A 25,123-nucleotide genomic window follows, 5' to 3' on the forward strand; every position below is an offset into this window, starting at 1 on the left:
TCTGATCGTAGCAGCTAGTTTGCGCACGCGCATTGCGAACTTTACGCATGCGCAGTTTAGCGAACATCGGTGGCGTACGACCGTGCGGCCACAACGACCGACTCTGAACGAGGTCCTTAATGTGGTGTGACAAAGTGAATTTATGGAACTAATGTGTGGCATAAAGTGAATAAGGTGAACTAATGTGTGGCATAATGTGAATAAAGGGTACTACTGTGTGGCATAATGTGCAATAGGGGTACTGCTGTGTGACATAATGTGAATAAGGGGAGCTACCATGTGGTATAATGTAAAAAAGGGGAACTACTATGTGGCATAATGTGCAATAAGGATACTACTGTGTGGCATAATGTGAATAAGGGGCATTACTGTGTGGCATAATGTGTATAAGGGACCCTACTGTGTGGTGTAATGTGAATAAGGGGCATTACTGTGTGGCTTTGTGGGAATTACTGTGGAGTTATGTGGCATTATGTGAGTTGGGGGCACTATTGGAGTGTCATGATGAAACACCTCCATTTCAAGTGACTACACCCCTCATGACGCGTAGCCACACCTATTGTTTTTCTATCTGCAACACTGAAGGTGACATAAGTTCCGTCGACCATTTGTACCTGTCGACCTTCTTACATTTTCACCTTTAGTGTGTCAAAATTTTGTCCCTGTCGACCTTTTGTCCCTGTCGACCTATTGACTGTCTAACATCTGGTGTTTATCTAGACATTGCCTATCTTGTTACTGTAAATCTTTAGACCAGATCCCAGAGACCAGGGCCTGATTTAGCATGGATCGCAAGTCTGCAATGCATGCACCCACTTTCTGCGAAATTTTGCAAATGAATGCAATCGCAGTGCGATTGCAGACCTAAACCAAACCATCGGTAACATCGGACCCATATGCACAGTTGTGGTTGAGCTGACCCTGACTCACAAACTGCAAAACTTCTTGTCGCCATCTAGACCTCTGGCTGCGTATGCCATCGCAGGGGCTTAATTATGCATGCCCCTGTAATGGCGTTCAAACACACAGGCACGTCTGAGTTCCTTCCACCACCACCACTCTCCACCCCCAAACGGCACTTCCTGTCAATCATTTCTCGATGGCACTGCGTATCCACTGCTATCGCTTTGGCGATCACAGTGGCCGTTCATGCACGTGCAATGCGGTGCATACGCATGCACAGGATGCAAACGTCGACCGTGTGCGTGCGTCCTCAGACTTGCGATCCAAGATGAATTGGGCCCTCAGTCCATAAAATGCAACTCATACTTTATTGTCATTACTGCAACAACTAAAACAGTTTGTTGAATATATGTATAGTTATCATGCTAATTTGGGTGCATCAGAAATCTAAATGATGGGAAAATAAGCATTGCTTAATTATCTTGCGTACAAAAAGGGGGTTGGTTTGGGAAAACTGGGCCAAGTAAGAGCATTACTTATTGGGTAATTTATTGTATCTATATCATATCAATTGAGGTCTAATAATATACACAATGCATAATTATTCTTGAATGTTTACTATATCTTCTTGTGCTGCATGAGTTAATGTACAAACAAAATCCTAGAACAACAAGCACAGGCATACTTGTGTGTTACTCACCTGCATATTTGGTCCATGACAGTATTTTCCTGTTCTCATTCTCTTCCCTGACAAGATGGTAATCTCCTTTCCTTGTGCTCACATTATCACAACTAGATACTATATGTTATCTAGGGTCTGCACATTACAAGATAAGCTACCCTGCCCTTCCTGATTGTACAGATATTTTACTGCTGTATATCATTGTGTAAATCCAACATAGTATGACATTAAATTGCTTTATAGATGAAGAAAAATAGCTTAATCTTAAGAATAATAGAGGTCAATGAAGGAGATGATCTAAATGTTATCTTTTTAGTGCACTTACACTAGAACTCTACATATATTGTTCTATAGTACCTCATTGCATATGATACATAACATGATAAATAATCAAATGAACATTTGTAATGTAATATGTTACTGAACAGAGAGTATGGGGATGATAAACGAGGATGAAAATTAGTATTATTATTTACTTCTTCAGAGCATGGGTGTAACTACCATAGCTGCTATGGGGCCCAGAGCTGAGAGGGGCCCATCTTCCTTGTCAAAGCTATATGTGTTATATACATTGTTCACCATTGGGTGGTACATAGGGGCCCTTGCAAACGTTTGCTATGGGGCCTTCAAATACCTAGTTACAGTATGCCCCTGCTCAGGGGCGTTTCTAGAGAGGAGGGGGCCTGTGTGCAGTCTCCGACACGGGCCCCCTCCTCTCAGTTTGCGGGCCACCAGCACACTGAGCTGTGCGCGGCCAGCTCCGAACATATAGACTCTGGGCACTAGAGTGCGGCCAAAGTCTATGGAGTATTCGCAGGTCACCGGGAAAATGGCCGCGGCGGCCATTTTCCAGTCGTTTTTATAGCGCCGGAATCCAACGCCGACGTGGGACTCCGGAGAGGTAAGACATACTATGAGTGCAGGGTGTGCAGAGCCCCGCACACCCTGCACCCATTATAGATACGCCCGTGCTCCAGAAATCTGAGTGGCGGGACGGTTCACATTTTCAACTGTAGTAATCTATTGTATGTTAAATACAATGTTTACTCACTGTGACCTCACATGATATATTTGCTGGAATAGTGAATAGTTTAGATATTAGGTAAATATAAGGCTGTATTTCCTAGTTTTCCTAAAACTTCCAAATCTGTAATGCAGAAAACAGGCTAATCGTCTGCCTGATACATAATAACAAGCCACTTTGTGACCTATTGAATCGTATTTGTTTTTCTCGTTGTGTGAATCGCTCTCTTCCTCTATTTATATATCCCTCCTATTCCTACTCTCTGTTTTCATACCCTCCCCCTTTCCTCATATGTCTATCAAACCGTTTTCCTCCTTCTTTGTGTCTCTTACCTCCATCTGTGTGTACCTCCTTTCATCCTTCTCTGTATGTTTTTATATATCTCCCTCCTTTTATTGTTTTTACCCAAACCCATATCTTCAACTCGCAAGAAATGCTCATGAAAGAAACATGAGAATACAGTACATTACTACAAAGTTCATTCTACTCTACTTATTTCAGTAGTAAGCAGGGCCATAACTAGGGTAGTGCGGCCTGTGCCATGGCACAGGGCACCACAGGGCAGGGGGCGCTGTTTGGACCTGTCAATTTTCTGTTTATTATCATTCTCACTTGAAGCTTCCTCTTATTTTGTCCCCAGCATCTCCTGGCAGTGGCGTAACTCCCGGAGACAATGGAGTCATTTGCCGCCGGGCGTCTGCCCTGAAGGGGGCACCTGGCTCCATTGTCCCCGGGAGCTGCATGGAGAAGGAGTGCCGCTGATCGGCGCTCCACCTCCATTGGCGTAACTATGGAGGGTGCAAGGGGTGCGGTCGCACCCCTGCATCCTCCATTTGCCGGGCGCCCGCTGAGTGTGTTACCAGCGGGCGCCCGGCTCCTATTCAAACCCCCAACGGCAGCCGGAGGACGGAGCTCCCTCCGTCTTCCGGGTCCCGCAGTGTACTATGGGAGTGACGTCATAACGTCACTCCCATAGTGCCGAGGAGCGGACGCCGGGGACGGAGCTCAGGAGTAAGCTCCGTCTTCCGGGTCCCGCAGTGCACTATGGGAGTGACGTAATGACGTCACTCCTATAGTGCCTAGGAGCAGACGCCGGGGATGGACGGCAGCAGCACTGGAGCGGGGATAAAGGTAAGTGTTTGGTTTTTTTGTGTGTGCGTGCACGCGATGGGGGCCATCACTACTGTGGGCAACTACAGGGGCTCACTACTGGGGGCAACTACAGGGTCCTCACTACTGGGGGCAACTACAGGGGCTCACTACAGGGGTCTCACTACTGGGGGAACTACAGGGGCCTCACTACTGGGGGCAACTACAGGGGCCTCACTGCTTGGGGCAACTACAGGGGCCTCACTACTGGGGGCAACTACAGGGGCCTCACTGCTGGGGCAACTACAGGGGCCTCACTACTGGGGGCAACTACAGGGGCCTCACGACTGGGGGCAACTACCGGGGTCTCACTACTGAAGGTACTGCATAGGGGGACCATTACTGGGGAGCACTACATAGGCGGGCACTGCTTAGGGGGACCACTACTGGGGGTATTATATAAAAGGAACTGCATAAGGGGGGCGGCGGCAGCTGGGGCTGGGGGGTGGTACATTTTAGTTTGGGGGGGGCACCAACATTTATCTTGCCTCCGGGCACCTGGGATGAAGTTACGCCACTGTCTCCTGGCCTCCCTTATCTCTTCCCTGGCCCTTCCCCAGGAGGTCATTCGCCTTGTTTGGGTGCGTTATGTCCATATTTGAAAAATGCTCTTTCTGGCACAGGGCACCAGAAAGTCTAGTTACAGCTCTGGTAGTAAGTCCCCTAATATAGAGTTATGTTTAACATAATTTATATCTCAAATTAGTCTTGAGTGTGATTTTATATTAATTGCAGATGGATGTAAGATACTTTAGGAACCATGAAAAGTTTAGAAGGGATAGCATCCTAGTGACAGCCATACAGTACAGAGGGCCTGATTCAGAGCCGGACGCTATTTGCGCTCGCTCGTTCAGAAAAAGGGGCCGGCTATTTAAATTGAGCGCTCGCTCTTTGCGGTCTGTTGACGCCTCTATGTCTGAGCGAGCGAACGAAACATGCACTCGCTATTTTGTAAAGACGCCCCCTGGCCGCTCGCATCCTACGTCATCTCCGCTATTTATTAGATTAATCGAGGACATCGAAAGGCGTCTGAACTGCTTGCAGTGCTTGTGGTTGGATTTTCCTACCGCAATCATGCGAACAGTTCAGGCTAAGAAACAACCAAGTGACGTGGCCGATGACGCTGCTTTGTTAATTATGCACACCCTTAAAACGCCCATTTTGACCATTTGGCACGCCTGCGTTCGGATCACCACTCCCCGTTTTCAAGCACTTTCCTCTGTTACCACCCACAAACGCCTCATTCTGTCACTCAAATTAGCAGGCACTCGCTTTTTTGCGAGCGCTCGATTTCCGACCGCAATGACTGGTTGGCGCATGCACATTACGACCCATACGCATGCGCAGTTGTGCGAACATCGCTCGGAGCGAAAGAGCGGCCGCTTACGAGCGGCTCTGAATCAGACCCAGAGATCACCCTAGTAACCACTATTTAATACAGAGGACATCCTAGCTGCTGGGGTGTGGCATATTTTGTAGACATTAATCATGTCAATCATTCATAATTTTGACTTGAAAATGACAACATGGTGGTTGTCGGCATTGACATATATTATGTTGGCATTGATGAAATGTTGACATAATTAGAATGTTGTCAAAATGATCCTGGTGGTGTAGTGGTGACTTACATGGTACGGCAGGTCTAGCGACTCCAGCGTTGTCTTTATGGTCTGCCGGTGACTTCATAACACCTTCCGGCTCAACTGGCAGTGGTTCTGATGGTGAGTATCCCTAACCCTTCCCCTAGTGCTTAACCCTAACCTCCCCTCCTGCATCCTAACCCTAAACCTCCCTCCTGTAACCTAACCCTAACTCTCAGCTGTCGCAGTCTAACCCTAACCCTCCGGTTTGTGAAGAATGTCGACATTTTACATGTCAACATTGTGAACATGTCGACATTTTGCAGATGCCAACACATTCAATGTTGACATTTCAACAATGTTGACATCATAGCAGAGAAAATTCTGGATACTACTTCTGTACTACTGTACAGTACAGAAATCAGACTAGTGACCACCACACAGTACAGAAAGAATCAGAAACCATCATACCATGCACAGAGCATGCTAGTGACCGCCATTCAGTCATCCTTGTTACGACAGTGCAATACAGAGAATAATTTAGTGACTGTCGTACAATACAGGGATCAGTCTGATGACTGACCTACAAAACAGAGCATCATCGTGACTACCACACAAAATAGCTGCTTATTTTCTCTGTTTCAACCACATGTCAACTCTTACTCATTAGAGACCTAGAGACCTGATTACTGCTGCCATAGCCACCATTACTGTTACCGCTGTTAACCCTCTGCTTACTTTGTATACCGCTGTCACCACTGTTAGCTCTGTGTACACTGCTGATACCATAATACCATAATAAACCATTCAGTCTGGTTAAGGACATCTGTGAGGACTAACCTCCATTTCACATTCTGCTGACATTTATTGTGACCAACCAGGTTCCACCAATAGGTTATACTAATAGGATATGGGCTGAGTGTGTGAAGTATATAGAAAAGTCCTGTATTTGGCTCAGCACAGAAAATGCACAGTGCATTAGTCATAATGAGCTTTGTTAAGTTGAGAGGCTCAGAGAATTACGCCATGTGGAAATTTGCTCTGAAAATGCAGCCTACGCAAGAAAAGTTGTGGAAAATCACAAATGATCCAGGTGACAATCCAAATTCTGATGAAGTGAATAGAGCCATCGGAACCATTGGCCTAGTTGTAGAATATCACAGTTATTCCATGCCAGCAAATGACATGTAGATAGCCCTGATGACAGCATATGAAGATAAAGGTCTGATGAGGAGGATACACCTGAGGAATACACTGTCTGGTACTATGCAGAGACATGACTGAGTACTTTGACAAAATAATGTCCATATCTCAGTAATTGACATTTGTGGGAGTCCAGGAGGATGACGAGAAGGTTGCAACAGTGATGCTACAAAATATGATGCCTTAATTTGATCTCTTAGTAGTGGCTTTGGAATCCTGCGTGACTAGGCTATTAACAGATATAATGAAGGCTGAGCTAACCATTGTATTAGAAAATGGAGTACCCCCTCCCGGGAACAACCAGCCCTTTGCTTCACTAAGTTTCAGCATGTCGGTCACTCCCATAAGACTGAATGGGGAAGAGCGGCCCTCCCACACTTTCTCAGTCAATCAGTGCTTCCCCATTCAGTTACAATGGGTGTGACTGGCAGTAACCTGTCATTATGCAAAGCACTGTACACTGTACAGTGCGTGTCCATGAGGTCTTGTTAAGTTTATTGTTTTGTAAAGACAAGTGGATTTCTACTTGGCCCGAAGAGGAGCCCATCCATACATTCGGTAATTATGACTCCGGAAAGCAGCTGTCCCTGCGATCAGTAACACTTCTACCAAAGTAGCGGTCATACTTACCACTGCATGGCCGGCCTCCTGCGCATGCATGACATGAGGTTGAACCCCAAAAAGGTTACTGATTAAGTTGGATATTGATAAAATGTTGTGCATCCCAATTTCTGCAGGAGATTGATGCAATATTCTACTGTTACAATTAATAAATAATCCAGACACATTAAACAGATCATCTTGTGAAGCTGAATGGATGATAAAACTGTTTTAAGGTGTAACAAGCTATGGATAGGCCAAACACCATAACAGCTCATTTCTATAAATAGTCTCTTCTAGAAATTTTCAGAAGTCACTGTTGTGAGGGGTACAGTATATCAGTTATGAATAATATGCCAATGTAGGGCCCATTTATCAACAAGTTTTATCATACGCAACAAGTTATAAAACCTTTTGCGTATGATAATGGTGCTCCAGCCAATCGGCTCCTAACTGCCATCTGTTTCATCATTTATCATAAGCATCGAATTTTAAAATTGAATTCCTCGCAGATACCACTAGTTATATCAATGAGGGTTTAGTGTAAAATACATGATTGCGGTAGAACAAGCCATGGTATATTTAGATAATAAATACAGGGTTGCAACAATTTGAATGAGAATGTTACTTTTATTTAAGCAGTAACAATTTATAATAGATAATAATGCAACATTTATGTAGGATTTGACTAGAGATTACAAATGAACAAAGAGCGTAATTTTCATGATAGTAAGAACACAGAGATAGGCTACTGAGGACAGCTCTATAGCTCCCATAGAAGATATATCAATTAAACAAATGAAAACATAAAAACACTGATCCATTCATTATTAGAACACAAGTAAAAGCGTTGGAAGTGTAATGATTTATGTTGGAAATTTAATTATTATATACTAATTTCCTTACATAATAATGGTAGTTTAATAGAGGAATTGCAGATAAACAAAGAAATTAACAATTGGCCTGATTCAAAGATGGACAGATTTACGAAGCTGCACACAAGCAGCCATACAAATCCATCCATCTCTGATGCAAATACAGAAGGAGGTGTCAGGTACCTCCTTGTTGCATTTGCGTTCCCAGCACTGTGCCCAACATCGCAGGCTGGAAACACCATCACAACCAATGGTCGCAATGGTTGCTCCTTTGGTCAAGCTGCGGGAGCTGAAGCTTCCTGTAGCCTGACCTTGTGCAAGTAATGTAAGAGGCCAGGAATCTCCGTCCACAAACGGAGACTCAGGCCTAGTTCCTCCCGGAAAATGGGGACGACATGCACCGTTTCCGAGAACAGTGACCAGCCATGACCCCGCTGCGGCACCAAATGCCGCAGCATGAAAATCATGCTGTGTCTTGGGGGGGTCTGCGAGCGTAATCACAGGACACGTTCTGCACACGGGCAGAACGGGTCTTGCACAGGCGCAGACCAGGAAACATTAGAGATGTACATTCATTATTGGATGAACGTACAGCTCTGAATCAGACCCAGTCCTGTATTAGGAGGATATCTACATTGGGGAAATTTAGGTTTGTGCATTATGTGAAATCTTTGTTTGAAAATAAACCGGATTATGGGGAAATGTAACCATGATTAAATGAATTTGGGATAATGTTGATGTATAAAGCAGTGAAAAGTGTTGCCCACTGCAACTAATTAGCTTCTCCCTATCATTTTATAGCATGTTCTTGATAAATGCTACCTCAAAACTAATTAGTTGCTATGGGCATCCTCTCCACTGGTCCACTTCTCCAGTCTTTTCACTGCTTGATACATCCCTCACATAGCTTGTTACATATCCTAAGCATAAGCAAGAAAAAAAGAAACGGGTTATAACTTATAACACAGTTTAAATGTAGCTTTTACATTTACTTATTTATTTGTTAACAGTTGCTTATATAGCGCCAGCCACTGGCGTATCTATAAAGGGTGCAGGGAGTGCGGTGCACATGGGTTCCTGGGCAGGGGCGTATATCTATAATGAATGTGCTGTGCACACGGACCCCTGGGTCTCGGGGGACCCACACCATGCACCCATATTTTGTAATACTTACCTCTCCGAAGTCCCGTGTCGGGGGTTTCACAGTTCTGCACAAAACACATGGAAAATGGCCGCTGCAGCCATTTTCCCGGCGTTCTGCACATGCGCAGTGGGGAAATTGCCAGAAAAATGGCATCTGCGCCATTTTCCTGGTGACCTGTGCATGCGCAGTAGACTCTGGGCACCCCCTAGTGCCCAGAGTCTACTGCTGCGGTAAGTTCGCTGCCAGCCGTCAGGGAGAGAGGAGAGGGCCCTGGATGGGGAATGCACACGGCCCCCTCCTCTCTTAATACGCCTTTGCCCCTGGGTCCGTGTGTCACACACCGCACACCTTGCACCCATATAATTAGTCTACTTACCTCTCTGGAGTCCCTCGTCAGCCGGTTCTGCAGACGGAAATCACTGGTAAAATGGCGCAATGGTGGGAACACCGTGGTTATTAAAGTACATTACCACCATTGAAGTCTATTTGGGAACTGTTTATTGGCTGACAGGCAGAGGCTTGCCTCTCTCAGCCAGTGAGTGTTTGGCCAATGCAGCATTTGGTAAGTACTGTCCTTAGAGGTGGACTCCGCATTTCCATTTTTATTATTTTAAGTACATGGATGCCTACATGGAATACATGGAACGAAGAGGACCAGAACCAAGGGGTGGGTGAGTATGATTTTTTTTTACAGATACGATCGTGGATTTTACTGGACAAGAGGACAGAACGGCCCAAGGGACAAGGTAAGTATGTAAGTGCAGGTGAGAGTGAGTAAGTGATTCAGTGAGTGTATGTGTAAAAAAATATTACAACCTTCGGTGTGTGTGTCTTGCAATTTTTTTTTATATTTCTTTGCAAGGGGGACTAGAGGTACCAGCAGGCCCTTAATGCCTCACATGTTGGAAATTGTGGTTCTCCAAGCAACCGCATGTTGGGGAGGTTTGCTGGAACCTCTAGTCCTCCTGTAAAAGACAATATTCATTTATTTCTATTTTTGTACACAATGAACCTCACATCCACCGGCCAGAGATGTGGGAAGTATCTCCAGGCTTCAACCCCGGACTGGGGTACCCTGGAGAGGAGGGACCCCTTTATTGGCTGGGCTGACTAGTATGGGGTACTAAATACTTTGGTCTGGGGACCCTGTTTAGCATGTCCCCTGGCTGCGGCATTACACTCCCGCTAGTTATAGCCCGTTGCTGGTTTTGGATAATATGGGAGACCCTTACTCATTTTATACCTCATATTTCCACAACCAGGACTGGCTCACAGAGCCTTGTGCTGGTTGATGAAAATATGGGGGACCCCTAAGTCTTTTTTCCAGTGCTGATTATGCTTTTGATGGGGGACATGACATAATTTTTTATATCTTAACACTTTAATTCCTTTTTACACAAAGAGCCTACACGGATCTCACTGAACTGTGTAACCTTCTGCTAGACATGCTGCTGCTCAGGCTAAACTCGCAAGCGGGTCGTTGGTGGGCCATAGCAAAAACGCTTGAGCCCCGTGGCGAGTGAGAAATCACTCGCTCCGGGGCTCACTACAAGATCAACAGCTCGCACCATTTTGTAGGCGGGGAGGGGGGGTGGCTGCACAAACGGAGACGTTACCGAAAGAACGCCTGCCATTTGTGGGCGGCCCTACTGCTGACATCACTAGTGATGTCAATAGTGGACTTCCTGCTCTATTAGAGCAGGAAGTCCACTCGGGCTTGCGAGACCTGAGACTCTACCACAGGGTCTCCTTGCAAGCCCAATAATCGCGACCATCACCAGGCCGCACGCACACGCTGTGGGTGGTCACCCACAGCTGTGCGAGCGGCCTGGAGGCCTGACAAAAAAAAAATAGGGACGCCCTGAATCAGAGCGAGTGCACGCAAATTGCATGCGCCTCTGAATCAGGGCCAAGGTGTCCATATAATGCTAAAAATGTTTGGGTCGTCACCTTGACACATTTTAATATGTAACTTGTATTTTCTTCAGAAGGACTACTTCTTTAGGACAAAATGCTATTCAGGTCTGGACTCTAGCACCGAAATTAAACTGGAACAATGAGGCTTTAGTATCGACATTCTGTCAAGTCGTGAATGAGAGAATTAAGGATGACATTTCATTCAGAGAGCTACCTACTTCTAAGTAATCTCTCTCTGTAAAAACAAAATTAATGTGTCACAGCGCGCTGGACACCGGCATGCACTTACCGGGTCCAGCGGCACTGGTCTGCAGCATGGTAGCGGGTGGGGAGTCCCCAGCGTCCGCTGCTGTGTTATCCTCCCAGCGGCAATGTGCAGGCGGCCGCGGTTCCCCTGGTGGTGCATTCGCCGACCTGTAAACAATCAAAGTCCCAACACGCCAGTTAGGTGGCGTCACAGGAGGCAACAAATTCAAACCCTGCCTATTTAAGGAAGTCACTGGGAGCAGTCGTGTGCCAGAGTATAGCCTCCGTTACTTTACTCCAGCATTCCTGTGTGTCTGTGACCCGACTTTGTCTACTCTATGGTATTGCGCTTGGTGTTCCGGTTTTGACCTTGGCTATCCTCAGTGACCTGAATACATCTGCTCCCTGGTGCTGCGCTTGGTATTCCAGTGTTGACCTAGGATATCCCCCGTGACCTGCATACGCCTTCTTCCTGGTATCGTCTTGTCTGCTTGGTTCTGACCCAGCCTGATGACTATGCTGCATGTCTTCTTCCTTCTCCACTCCATCCAGAGTTCACGAGCACCTGTATAGGGGAACCTAGTCTGAGGGCCACGACCTGCATGTCGGATGCAGTCAAGTCCATACCACCTTGTGGGGGTCCCCTGGTGAACACTGCCAGCACATTAGACTCCGCACCTCATTAATAGGTCTTGTCAATCCCAAATTCGGGTTGTATCCACTATCCACCCGAGAGTTGCACACAGGATGTTAGTTTCAGAATAAGAACTCAAAAAAGAATTGGCTTGGCGCTCTGAATCAAGTCGACTCCTTGCTTTCAATCTCCTTTACTACCCATAATCCACTACCTGTAGAATTGCTGGAGGACCTGTGCAAATGGGTCACTCGATATTGTCATTAGAGAAGCGAAAGAATCACATAAGTAATAACATCTGTCTGTACTGAGGAGCTCCAGGTTATGTGGTGGATACATGTCCTTGAAAGCCAGGAGAGGCTATTCTAGGATCTCTTTGTCACTCTCCACCTGTGAAGTCTTTTTCACAGGTTTCTACATCAGTTTCTTTGCAGAGGAGTTATTGAAGACTCTAGATTCCTGGATTCTGGAGTGGCTGAAACTTTAATTTGCTTTTCTCTAGTCAAGGAGGATGGAACACCAAGCCAGCCTCATCTTCCTCCAGTATGCCTTTTTGGAAGAATGGAACTAAATAAGATCCTCCATTACTCACCAAACCTCACCCTTTACTCTTCAAGGTGCGATTCTCCATTTCGAGAAAAGCATATTCCTACTGTACCTAAATCCATCAACTATATGGTATTAGGACTATCTTAACTGCAGCATCACTCTCCAGGCTTGAACTAGAACACAGTTCAGGTTCTAGTCTGGGGCTCCATATGTCAATATTGTCAGGGTTTGAAGAAAGTGGGTCCAGTATTATTGTTCTTTAAGATATTAGAAATGCCATACCACTTCAGCACAGAGCTTTTTTTATGTGCTCAGTAAGCAACAGGCTGAGAAGCTCCCTCTACATCAACATTGGGGCTGTGCAATAGACCTTGTTCCTGGAAAGTGTCCCCTTGGGTGACAAGTATATCTGCTACCTGTGCCATAAACCCAGACAAAGGCAGTCATTTAATCCCAATAGATCTAGCGGCATTATTTCTGGTTCTATGCAGGCAGGTCCTCATTTCCCTTCTCTCTGCTGACCATCTGGTTCTCAGGACCGATGGCCATGTGAGATCCTCCCTGCCTTCTCTTGCCACAGCACTTCCTCTAGGCATGGGCGCACAATCTCTCTGCAGTCTTAAGTTGAACAACATAATGTTGGCACCAAATATGAACAGCCAGCCTATAAAAGATTCACTCTTACACTACACAGTGTCAGTGTATTAGGTCTCTACAAGCAGCATTTGTACATTCATTCTCTGCCTTTCCTTCTGTGTACTTTCTAGTTGTTGACAGGCCTTCGCCTGTCTCCCATTCTGAAGCACTGCTAATGGCCCCAACCTTGGACTAATTTACTACTCTCTTGCCTAACAATTCTGTACCTTCTCATTTAGCACTCCCTAATTGTTACGTCCAGGAGGGAATTAGGGGATGTAGTTATAATCCCGACAGTCAGGATGCTGGCGCTTAGAATGCTGGCGCTGGAATACCAACACCTGTCAGAAACCAGGTGCTGGCATCCCGACCGCCTGCATCCCAACGGTAAGTTCTTGGGTTTGGGGCTAAGGTTAGGCATTAGGGGGAAGGTTAGGGTTAGGCACTAAGGGTTGAAGGTTAGGTTTAGGCAGCGGGGAGGGAGGGTTATGGAGAGGTGGAGGGTTAGGATACTGACCGTCAGGCAACAGAGGGAGGGTTAGCCACTAGGGAGGAGAAGGGTTAAGTTTAGGCTCCATGGGGAGGTTAGGTTTAGGCACCAGTGAGGGAAGGTTAGGTTTAGACAGTGGGGAGGGAGGGGGTGGGTGGTTAGGGGTAGGGAGAGAGGGAGAGTTATAATACTTACCAATAGATGTCGGTATCCTAACCCTGCTGGCATTCCAGCATTGGGATTCTGATCCGAGCGCAGGCATCCCATACCCAACCTGTCTCAGAATACATGCAAAATCAAATACCCTGTTGGCTCCATGAATTACATTTTGGAGTGACAACTTGAAGTAAATGGACCAAGAATACAGAAAGCATAAATAAGGAAAGCATACAGAATCAATTCACCTGCCCAGTATATAACAGATACCAATATCTACACCTTTGCAAAGGACACCTTTGAAGAAATTACTCACTGACCTGTAAGGATATTTACTATTTAGACCTTGTGGATTATTTTTATTATTATTATTATTATTATTATTATTATTATTATTATTATTATTATCATTTATTTATATGGCGCCACAAGTGTTCCGCAGCACCTTACAAAGTACATAAACAAATTGTAGACAAGTGACTTACAGAACAATACAATACAGGACATGGACAATATATATTGCTACATTAGCGACCATATCACCCAGATAAGCAACAGAGCATAAGCAACCAAGTGTTAGGTGCCCTAGTGGTGAGTAAGAAGTAAATTACACTATAGTAAGGAGAAGCACAAGAGGGTAGATGGCCTTGCTCATGAGAGCTTACATTCTAAAAAGGTGGGGGAAGACAAACAGGTGTGACACAGATGGGGTAGGCAGGGACAAAGGAGCATGTAGCAAGGAGTTAGAATGATAGCTGGAAGGCTTTGATGAAGTAGTGGGTCTTGAGAGCCCGTTTGAAGGATTACAAACAGGTGGAGAGTCTGATAGGGAGTGGGAGAGAGTTCCATAGGTGGGGAGCAGTGCGGGCAAAATCTTGGAGGCGGGAGTGGGAGGAAGTAATCAGCTGGCACAAAAGGCGGCGTGCATTAGTTGAACGAAGAGGGCGGAGAGGAGCATCAAGGCAGATGAGATCAGAGATGTATATGGGAGAAGATTGGGTGAGGGCTTTGTGAGCGAGCGTGAGAACCTTAAATTGGGTTCTAAAAGAGAAGGGGAGCCAGTGGAGGGCTTGTAGGAGAGGGGAGGCAGATGTAGAGCATTTGGAGAGGAAGATAAGCCATGCAGCAGCATTAAGGATAGACTGGAGAGGAGAGAGATGGGATTTGGGGAGGCCAGATAGGAGGAGGTTACAATAGTCCAATCTGGAGATGACCAGTGAGTGTATGAGTGTTTTAGTAGCATCCTGTGTGAGATAGGGTCTGATCTTAGAAATATTTTTGAGATGGAAACGACAGGACTGTAAAAGGTTCTGGATATGTGTTTTGAAGGAGAGGGATGAGTCCAGGATAACTCCTAGACAGCGCACCTTGGGACTAGACGAGATAGTTATTCCATCAATTGATAAAGAAATAGTGGGAAGTGAGGTGATGTGGGAGGGTGGGAAGATGATCAGCTCTGTCTTAGACATATTAAGTTTAAGAAATAGCTGGGACATCCAGGAAGAGATAGCAGAGAGAAAGTTGGAGATACGAGTCAGAAGAGAGGGGGAGAGATCAGGGGAGGAAAGGTAGATTTGAGTATCATCAGCATAGAGATGATAATGGAGGTCAAAAGAGCTGATTAGTTCACCTAGAGAGGAAGTATAGAGGGAGAATAGGAGAGGACCAAGAACAGAACCTTGGGGAACACCTACTGTAAGAGGCTGTGGGGGGGAAGAGGAGTCGTGAGAGGAAACTGAGAAAGATTGGTCAGAGAGGTAGGGCGACAGCCAGGAGAGGGCAGTTTCATGTAGACCAAGGGAGTGAAGGATATTCAGCAGTAGAGGGTGGTCCACAGTGTCAAAAGCAGCAGAGAGATCAAGGAGAATGAGAAGAGAGTAGTGGCCTTGTGATTTGGCAGCAAGGAGGTCATTGCTGACTTTTGTGAGGACAGTTTCAGTGGAGTGGAGAGAACGGAAGCCAGACTGAAAAGGGTCAAGGAGGGAGTGGGAGGAAAGAAAAGTGGTAATGCGGTTGTAGGCAATCCGCTCAAGGAGTTTGGAGGCAAAGGGGAGGAGAGAGATGGGTTGGTAGTTAGAAAGAAGGTTAGGATCAAGGGTAGATTTTTTTAAGAATGGGGGAGACAAGGGCATGCTTGAATGCAGAAGGAACAGCGCCTGATGAGAGGGAGAGGTTAATGAGGTGGGCAAGATGGGAGCAGGCAGAGAGAGAGAGGAAGCGGAGGAGGCGGGAGTGGATGAGATCAAGGGGGGAGGTGGAAGGGGGGGAAGACCAGATGAGGGCCATGACTTCCTATCCAGATTATATTTCAAGATTAGTAGATGACTGTCACAACCTGCAATATTGTTATTACAAAGGTGGACAGCTTGATTTGATATGGCAGAGGTGCTTATAATATACATCAGATTTCAATTCATAGCATCTGAGTATAATTGTCTAACAAGGCATATCTTTTTCATCATGTTTCTAGCTTCAGTTTCAATAATCTGTCAGACATCTATCCAATCTGGTAGTGTATGGGAGCAAATGACAATTGACCATTTGCTCACAAACACTGGAAAAAAGAAAAAATGGACATTCAGACAAATTGAATAAATCAAAGGAATTTAACCAATTTGAACAATCGTTTTTGTCCATTTTCCAGTGTTTTGGGACCATATGGGGGAATGTCAATTGCTCCCATACACTGACAGATTTTCATTCCAACCAGCCAGATGGGACAGGTGTCTGACATATAATTGTATAGTTCAGAGGTTCCCAAACGCAGTCCTCAAGGCTCCCCAACAGTTAAGGTTTTAGAGATATCCATGGTTGAGCACAGGTGGTTAAATCAAATTGACTGAGGATCTAAGTAATTCACCTGTGGTCATCCATGGATATTTCTAACACATGAACTGTTGGGGAGCCTTGATGATCGCATTTGGAAACCTCTGGTATAGTGTATGCCCAGCATTAGCTTTTTTTAATGCCATTTTGAAATGTTGACTAGTATAAATAGCTCATGTGTACTTACATTTATATTAGATTATACTGAGCAAGTAACATCTAAGGATCTTATTCAGAGATGTACGCTAATGCCACCGAAACTGCAAGTTTGTATGTAAATGTCGTAGATGCCTGTATTTCTATTGAGACGCCCACTAGTGTCTGCAAACAAAGACACAGCATCGTTTGAAGATTCTTTGACAATCAACCTTCTGAGTAACCCGATGGTAGTGAAGAATGGCTGCGTGTACAGAGATGCTGGAGTCATTTTTACTGCTTTCGGAATCACAGACGTAGGATGGGACCCACACCCAAAACAGTCTCGACGTGCTTGAATTTTTGCCAGCACTCCCTCGTTACCTCCCCAAACGCTCCCTGACTATCTATCACACCGCAGGTAAATTGTTGCTGCGATCGACGACGGTAATGTACGCAGATAACAGCTCAACTGTGGAAATATCGGCATTGGGTCCATCTATGAATCAAGGTCTAAATGCCCCTACACACTAGACAATGTTGTTAACGGTTTGCCCGATTCTGACGCATCTGAATAACAAATCGTTAAAATTGTGCAGTATATACGCACTATATCATGTGGTGCCCGCTCCCGTGGGGTCGTCAGTCGCATCGTCTGATCGGGCATCGGATCGTCCAGTGTGTACAAACCGCCTGATATTTCGGCCCGACATCGTTTAGTGTGTACCCAGTTTAAGGGATAATGATCAGCAGTTTACTAAGATCTAGTATGGTAGAGAGTTTAGGACTCAGTCAGACATGTGTTTTATATGGTTGAATTACATACATACCCCTTGATTCTGCAGTTAGCGCGGAATCACTGGGTTTCCGCATGTTAACCTCTGATTTATCGCGCAGGGAAATTACTATTTAATTGAACTGCATTTTCCCGTGCGCCACGGATAATTAGCTTGGATTCCCCCCTAGGAGTGATTTGCAGATGTGAAAGGTATGAGGTTACTTCAGCAATAATTAGCTGTAATGCCCACTGGTTGGCCATTTTTGAGAAACTGGTGCTCTGCTGACATTTTTACATAAATCCCATAATACTCACCACTGTTTAAAATGCTAACAGATGGTGCTTGCACACATTGATTTTCTGGTACATATCATGAAGTCCTTATCTAGTGTGTTCTGAGGATGTGTGTTGTGAGATATAAGAGAGATATAAAAGTTAAGCTGGGTGCCCAGTATGCGATCCTTCTTGTGATATATAATTCCGACACAAATCGGAAATATATATTGTGTGGAATACATAGTGTGCATGCTCGTTCCATGGCGTTGTCCCGGCTGCTGTGTACACCATCGCATGGTGTGTACCCAGCTTTATGGCAAAATATAAGAGTTATGTGGTTCATGTGTAATCTATAGTGATAAATAGAATGGAAATATTTTGTTTTATCCAAAAATAAACAGTTCGTTAAACGCAATAAATAATACAATAAAAAGAAAAAGCTAAACCATTTGAACTATACTATTATAAACAACATCTTCCCACAATATCACACCAAAAATATAAAAAGTGTTACAACATTTTTTTGGGGGGGGCAAAACACACATTTAAATAATTATTTATTGCTTTATCGCAAACCGTATAATTCATTATATAATTTTACTTTGTTCCAATTTGAAACTTTCTTTTTATCCACTTCCAGTTTTTATAAAGAAAAAAAAAACAGTTGGTAAAAAAAAAGGGTGGGTCCAAAAAGGGATTTTCCTCTGGATTGAAAACAAAATAAAGTAGATTGACTGCATCCTAAGGAATGCTGCATACAATCCTACCAATAAAATAATGTCAGTTGGGCATAGGTGATTTCCACAGGATTGTGTTAATTTTGAACAGCAGTCAATGCGCCGTCTTTTATCGGTAATCAATAAAAGGCATGTTTATTTTGCTATATCAACATTAATAATTGTGAGTTTTTTATTTCAGGAATTAGAAGACAATCGTTGCCAAAAATACATTTATATGAAACTTACATAAGAATACACTTATGTTAAGCCTTATAAAGTAAATCCGAAAACAGTGCAGGTTTCACATATTATGAGTATAGCAAGCTCCAGTCCTCCAATACTAGCCTCATCCCCTCCCCTTTTAGGTAGAGCATCCATAATTTTTTTTTACGAAACACAGAGAAATAATTCTCCCATACATTTTGATGGGTTTTCAAATATGTAAACAATTGTAGATTTGGTGGTGCAACTTGGTATGCCTTAAATATTCTATAATCTGCTTGGCTTCCTAGTGAACACCAGTAGGGATGCCAAGAGCCGGGCCGGGCCCGAGTGAAGGGGGCGTGACCTAATCGCGGGAGGTGTGACCACACCCCCTTAAGAAAAAAAAGAGGCACTCGGTGGGGAGGTTCGGGTTAGGCAACGGTGAGGGTGGATTAGGGTTAGAGAAAGGGGGAGGGTTAGGATACTGACCAACAAGTGTCGGTATCCTAACCCTGTCAGGATGCTGGCATCGTGATTCTGGCCTCCGGGATCCCGAGCGCCAGCATCCCATACCAAACCTTCCAGGGTGTGGGAATTTACTTTGGATCCAGTTTTTTTATGTATTTTATGATGATCTGCCTTTTTTAATTAAATTCATGTGGATCTGACTTTTTCAATGTGCGTATTTCAATTTGGATCTGGCTTTTTCTATATATTTTATGTGGATCTGGCTTTTTCAATGTATTTTATGTGGATCTGGCTTTTTCTATGTATTTTATGTGGCTCTTGCTTTTCTTATAGACCTACAGGTAAATTTACTAAAGTGAGAGTTTTTATAAGTGAGTTTTAAAAGTGATGTTGCCCATAGCAACCAATCAGATTCTACTTAACATTTAACTAGTACCTTCTAGAAGATAATAGCTAGAATCTGATTGGTTGCTATGGGCAACATCACTTTTAAAACTCACTTCTAAAAACTCTTACTTTAATAAATTTATCCCCTAGTATGGATTCTGTGTGTGTGTGTGTGCTTGTGTGTGCGTGCGTGCGTGCGTGCGTGTGAATTTACAGCAGTTTTCTCAGCTATATTTCTGTATTTGTATCGTTTCTATATATTATACGATTAACATGTTACCATAACACCCAGCCCTAAAAACCCAAACTTTGAATTTTTAAAAAATATGGTTTACGCACCAATTGATGCCCCACGCCCCACGCCCCCCTCATCCCAGCCGTTCCTGAACTTATTTGCCTAGTAAAATAGCACTGCTGGTGGGGGATGGTATATAGGAGAACTGAACTTCGCTGGTGACAGGGATAGTGCTAGTAGGACTAGTAAGAGAAACTAAGGGCATATAGGGCACAACCCGTGAGTGCTTGTAGTCTAAAGCTGGGTACACACTAAGCTATATATCAGAAGATATATTGTTCCAGCGCAGATCAGAACGATATATTGGCCACATTGCTCAGTGTGTATGGGTGATTGCGCACCCCCGTGCGTTGTTCGTCGCATCTTCTGATCTGCTCTGTATGCACCGCAGATCAGAAGATCTGGTGCCCAACACCATGCTTCTGGATGTGGTGGGGGAACGATACATTGGGTAGTCGTAAACCAGATCGTGCAGTGTGTACAGACCACCCGATATATCATGCCATCGCATTTGCCATCGCTGGGTACACACGTCGTCTAGTATGTACCCAGCATTAGAGGGAGGGGTGCAACCAAGAGGGTGAACTGGGGGGTGATCAGAGAGATAGAATGAGTTATGAGGAAAGATTATAAACTGTCATAAAGAAGTGAGTCTTAAGGGCTTACTAGTATAAAAACTATCATCAGGAATTAGGAAAAGGTATCTGCTGTTCTGTTATTACTAAGCTGTGGTTTCAGGTGATCCTGGAGAGAAATATTATGGCCAGACATGAGAAATAAGTGCAACTGAACAAGTCATTCAAGTTATTATGTACAGTAATGCGGTTTTGTTTTGTGGTTCTCGCAACTAAGGGCCTGATTCAGAGATGTATGTTCATCTGATGATGAACGTACATCTCAAATGGTTAGGGGTCTGCGCCTCCACAGAACCCGTTCTGCGCATGTGCAGAATGGGTTAATACCTCTCCGGCTTATTGCTTCCTGCTTCGCCTCGATAAGAAGCAAAGCAGGAAGAGCTGTAGTGGCATGATAAGTGCTGCTATAGTACATCTACCCTATGAAGAGATCTGTGATCTGATTAGTACAGTGTTATAATGACCATATTTGGGGAGTCAGGCAGCAGGAACACCACTGAGCTGCAAACACCAGTAGTGGAATAGGGTTATAATACTGTCATCTATGGTCAGATCATTCAAACTGATGCATAGGTGTGTCAAGCATGTAGGGGTAAATTAAAGGGAAATAAAATTAAACATTAGGGGAAGTATCAAACTGGGTCATGGAGGGCTAGATATATTCCAACCCACTAAAGTAATTCCACCAATTAAAAATAAGCCACGCAGTAGTGCTCAAAATTCACATTATGCCACACAGCAGTGCCCCTTTTTCACATTACGCCACACAGTAGTGTCTTTTATTCATGTTACGTTACACAATAATGGCCACAATGCACGTTATGCCACACATTAGTGCCCATTAATTTGCATTATGGCTATTCTTTCACATTATCCTACACAGTATGTCCCACAATACATTTTATGCCACAGTAATGTCCATAGTTCACATTATGCCTAACAATAGTGCCCCTTATTTACGTTATACCACAGCAGTGTCCCTTTTACACATTATGCCACAGTAGTGCCCCTTATACACATGCCATAGTAGTGCCCCTTATTGGCATTTGGTGTCAGAGCAGTCAGACGTGACCTCACCAGACTCACCGCTCAGGCTTCTCCCAGTCATGGGTGCCGTAACCCAGGCTCGGGCCTCCCTTCAGCAGCAGGGACACAGCTGCTCTCTCCTCAATGCAAACCAGGCCGGCTGACGTCTGGGCCAGGGTGGAGGTGGGACCCACCTCAGAGGTGGAAAAGAGGAGAAGCCGGGGGTGATGATGGGAAGTGACCGCCTCATCCTTCATCTTTGTTATTTCCCGTGGCTCCACCCTTCCTCCCATCCATTCAGTCCCACAGCCAGAATAAGGGTCCTATGCAAAATACCCCCTCATGGCTACATATTAATGTATATATAATGTGACAGGGACAGCATGCTTTCACATGAAGTTAATGTGGAGCAGCAGGTTTGTGCAGAGATGGAGCAATAAACAGCATGGTAATGAGATCCAGTCCAGGTTTTCCTGGGATCACTTGTAAGCCACAAGCAAGGCTAATTAGCAACACCTGTTATCTGTCTTTAAAGTTGTGTCAGTGCAAATCCACAATGACCCTGACAATGAATTAGTCGCCCCGGTTATAGGCATGGGGGTGACTAGTGATAGCGATCCTGGACCTGAGGATCCACTAAAAGAGCCATGGACCCCACTCAGAGGCGCTCGTAAAATGTAAAAAGTGGCTTTACGGATCCTTTGATTCTGTCCACCCCGCCTTGTGGGCTTGGCACTGGGTTGTCGTTTTTTTACCTCGTTACACGGACAGCTGGCATATTTGATACAGAGCTGGACCCATCAGAGTCATTAATCATAAAGTCACTATTATATTTATATAGCTCTTTTCTCTGTTGTTGTTTCTGCCGCCACGTATTACGTGGTCGGCTTTGATCTTGATTGCTCCGTGGCAAGGACCCTGACAGCCAGTGGTAGACTCTCTGATCCTCGTAATCGGTCTGAACAGTACGGAGCTTATTCTTCTTCTACTTTTTTTAGTTCCAATCTGTGTTGTTCGCACAATGGGCCTGATTCAGAGCCGTTCGCTATTTGCGGTCATTCGTTCAAAAACAAGGGGTGGCTATTCAAATGATCCGTTCGCAAATTGCAGTCTGTTCACACCTCTAAGTCTGAACGAGCGAGCAAAACATACGCTCGTTTATTTGATAAAAACGCCCCCTGGCCGCACGCACCATACGTCATGTCCGCTATTTTTTAGATTAATCGAGTACATCGTACAGCGTATGAACTGCTCGCTATTCTTGTGGTTGGTGTTTTCAACCGCTATTTTGCGAGCAGTTCTGAGTTAAAAAAAACCAAGTGACGTGGTCAATGACGCTGCTGTATTAATTATGCACTCCCTTAAAACGCCCGTTTTGACCTTTAAGCACGCCTGCGAACGGATCTCCACTCCCCGTTTTCAAGCACCTTCCCCTGTTACCACCCACATACGCCTCATTCTGTCACTCAAAATAGCAGGCACTCGCTATATTGCGTACAAATGATTTTCGGCCGCACTGACTGGTTCGCGCATGCGTACTAAAAACCGTACGCATGCGCAGATGTGCGAACATCGCTCGGAACGAGCGTACTGCCGCTAGCGAGTGGCTCTGAATGAGGGCCTATGTTTCTAATTTTTCCCATGTCGCTTTATGTTTCTTATCCTCTAAAAGAGGTTTATACTGCACGCTTAGATCATCAATTTTGGATTTAGAGATCTGTAGTTCCTTACCCGCCTCCTGGATCACCAGGAGCATTAGGTCAAAACTACATTTGTTTAAAATACTAATCCACAAGCGGCAAAATTCTGCACTGTTACGGCCGATTTTTGGCATATTGCGGATGCGAAATCCGCGTGGAATAAGTTTTGCACGAAAATAATCAGATAAGGACGTGCCATGCTGAAGATAATCAATTTCCCTCCGTTTCCATTTCAGCAATTGTTGGTACAAATCATCAACTGTACCCATGTCCAGATCTGTTTCGGGAGTGGATTGAAACAAAATCGCCGACGCCTGATCATCAGTGAAGCTATGGGTCTCTCCAATGCGTTGCTGAATGCCAATGAAGGAAATAGGGTCATCTGATGTACCTGATGTTCCATGATGTCAACACATAACTCCAGTAAATCTTAGCAGGTCACGTATTTATAAAGGATGGTTACTCCAACTAGTACAAGCAGTACACTGCACACATTTGTTTGATAAATTAACTCTGTGCAATAACCAGCAATAATGATTACAAAATTGCGGTGCCCTGGCACATGTGGGCTTTAAACAGGAGTGCCGCTCTGTTTTTTATTTGAAGGACTTTTGGGACTTGCTACAGTACTTTTATTTGAGAAGGCACCCTATCTTTGCACAATTTATCCTGAGTGCCAGGCTAACCAGGGATCTATTTGTGTGGTGAGTGATTAGCTTTAAACAGGAGTGCGCTCTGTTCTTTATTTGAAGGACTTTTGGGACTTGCTACTTTTATTTGAGAAGGCACCCTATCTTTGCACAATTTATCCTGAGTGCCAGGCTAACCAGGGATCTATATATATATATTGCAAAGAAAATGGAGCGCACGCAGCTCACTAAAAAGCAACAGGTGCAGGGTCAGAAAAGTTCATAGTAGCAAGCGGCCCCAATTGCTGGAGAGAAGGAGCCAGGACCAGCACACCATAAATATTAAAGCATTTAATTAGCCATCATGACAAGTAACCATGTGTAGTGAGGTACAAAAAATGGCTGGATACAGAGGTAAACAGGTAGTACTTAGCAGTTCAGATGCAGTTGAAGAACAAGCAGGGAGCCATGCTCTGAACCCGGACCAGCCCCAACGGCCGTTTTGTCTAGCTTCATCAAGGGACAAAATAACTAACCATCCAGAACAGTAATAAAAACCTACAAACATAAGTGACAATGCAACTCACTTGTGTTATGCAACAGACGGCACCACCAGGTAGGAGAGGGGTCCGCACGTGCGTGCATGTCCCGGGCAGCCGCACCAGCGTCACCAACACCGCGCCCACTGATGATGCGGCGGAGGTAACCACGGGAACGGCTAGCACCAAGATGCCGCGATCGTGCGCCCGGCCACTAACCGGGCCGTACTGTGCAGACACAGGGCTAATACCCACACAACTTAAACAACAAATACAAAAACATACAAAAATGTTACATAACAAAAAACAAAACGCTTATAAACATACTATTATAATCATCCTGAAGTAGTAGGAGATATCAGTGATTATATATATTTATTTTAATGCACATACTGTATATACCCAGACACTCCCCTCATTCACCAATTACTTCCCTCCACTGTCATGCACCAACAACACCCCCCGACACCCCAGTAGCACTCAATCACCCTCTTACATTGATCACCAACACACAGTCCAGACACAACCCTCATCATTCACTATCAGCACCACTATAGCACCCACCGTCATATACTACTACTACATCTGCTGCACCCAGACAACCCCTTATTCACTACCAACACCATAGCAGCACCCAGGCATACCCCTTTATTCATCCCAACAGCACTCAGATATTCCCCCAAACACTACCAACACCCAGACACTCTTCTCATACACT

The sequence above is a fragment of the Taudactylus pleione genome, unplaced genomic scaffold (assembly GCF_031769625.1).
Source record: "Taudactylus pleione unplaced genomic scaffold, aTauple2 ptg000006l, whole genome shotgun sequence".
NCBI lineage: Eukaryota > Metazoa > Chordata > Amphibia > Anura > Myobatrachidae > Taudactylus > Taudactylus pleione.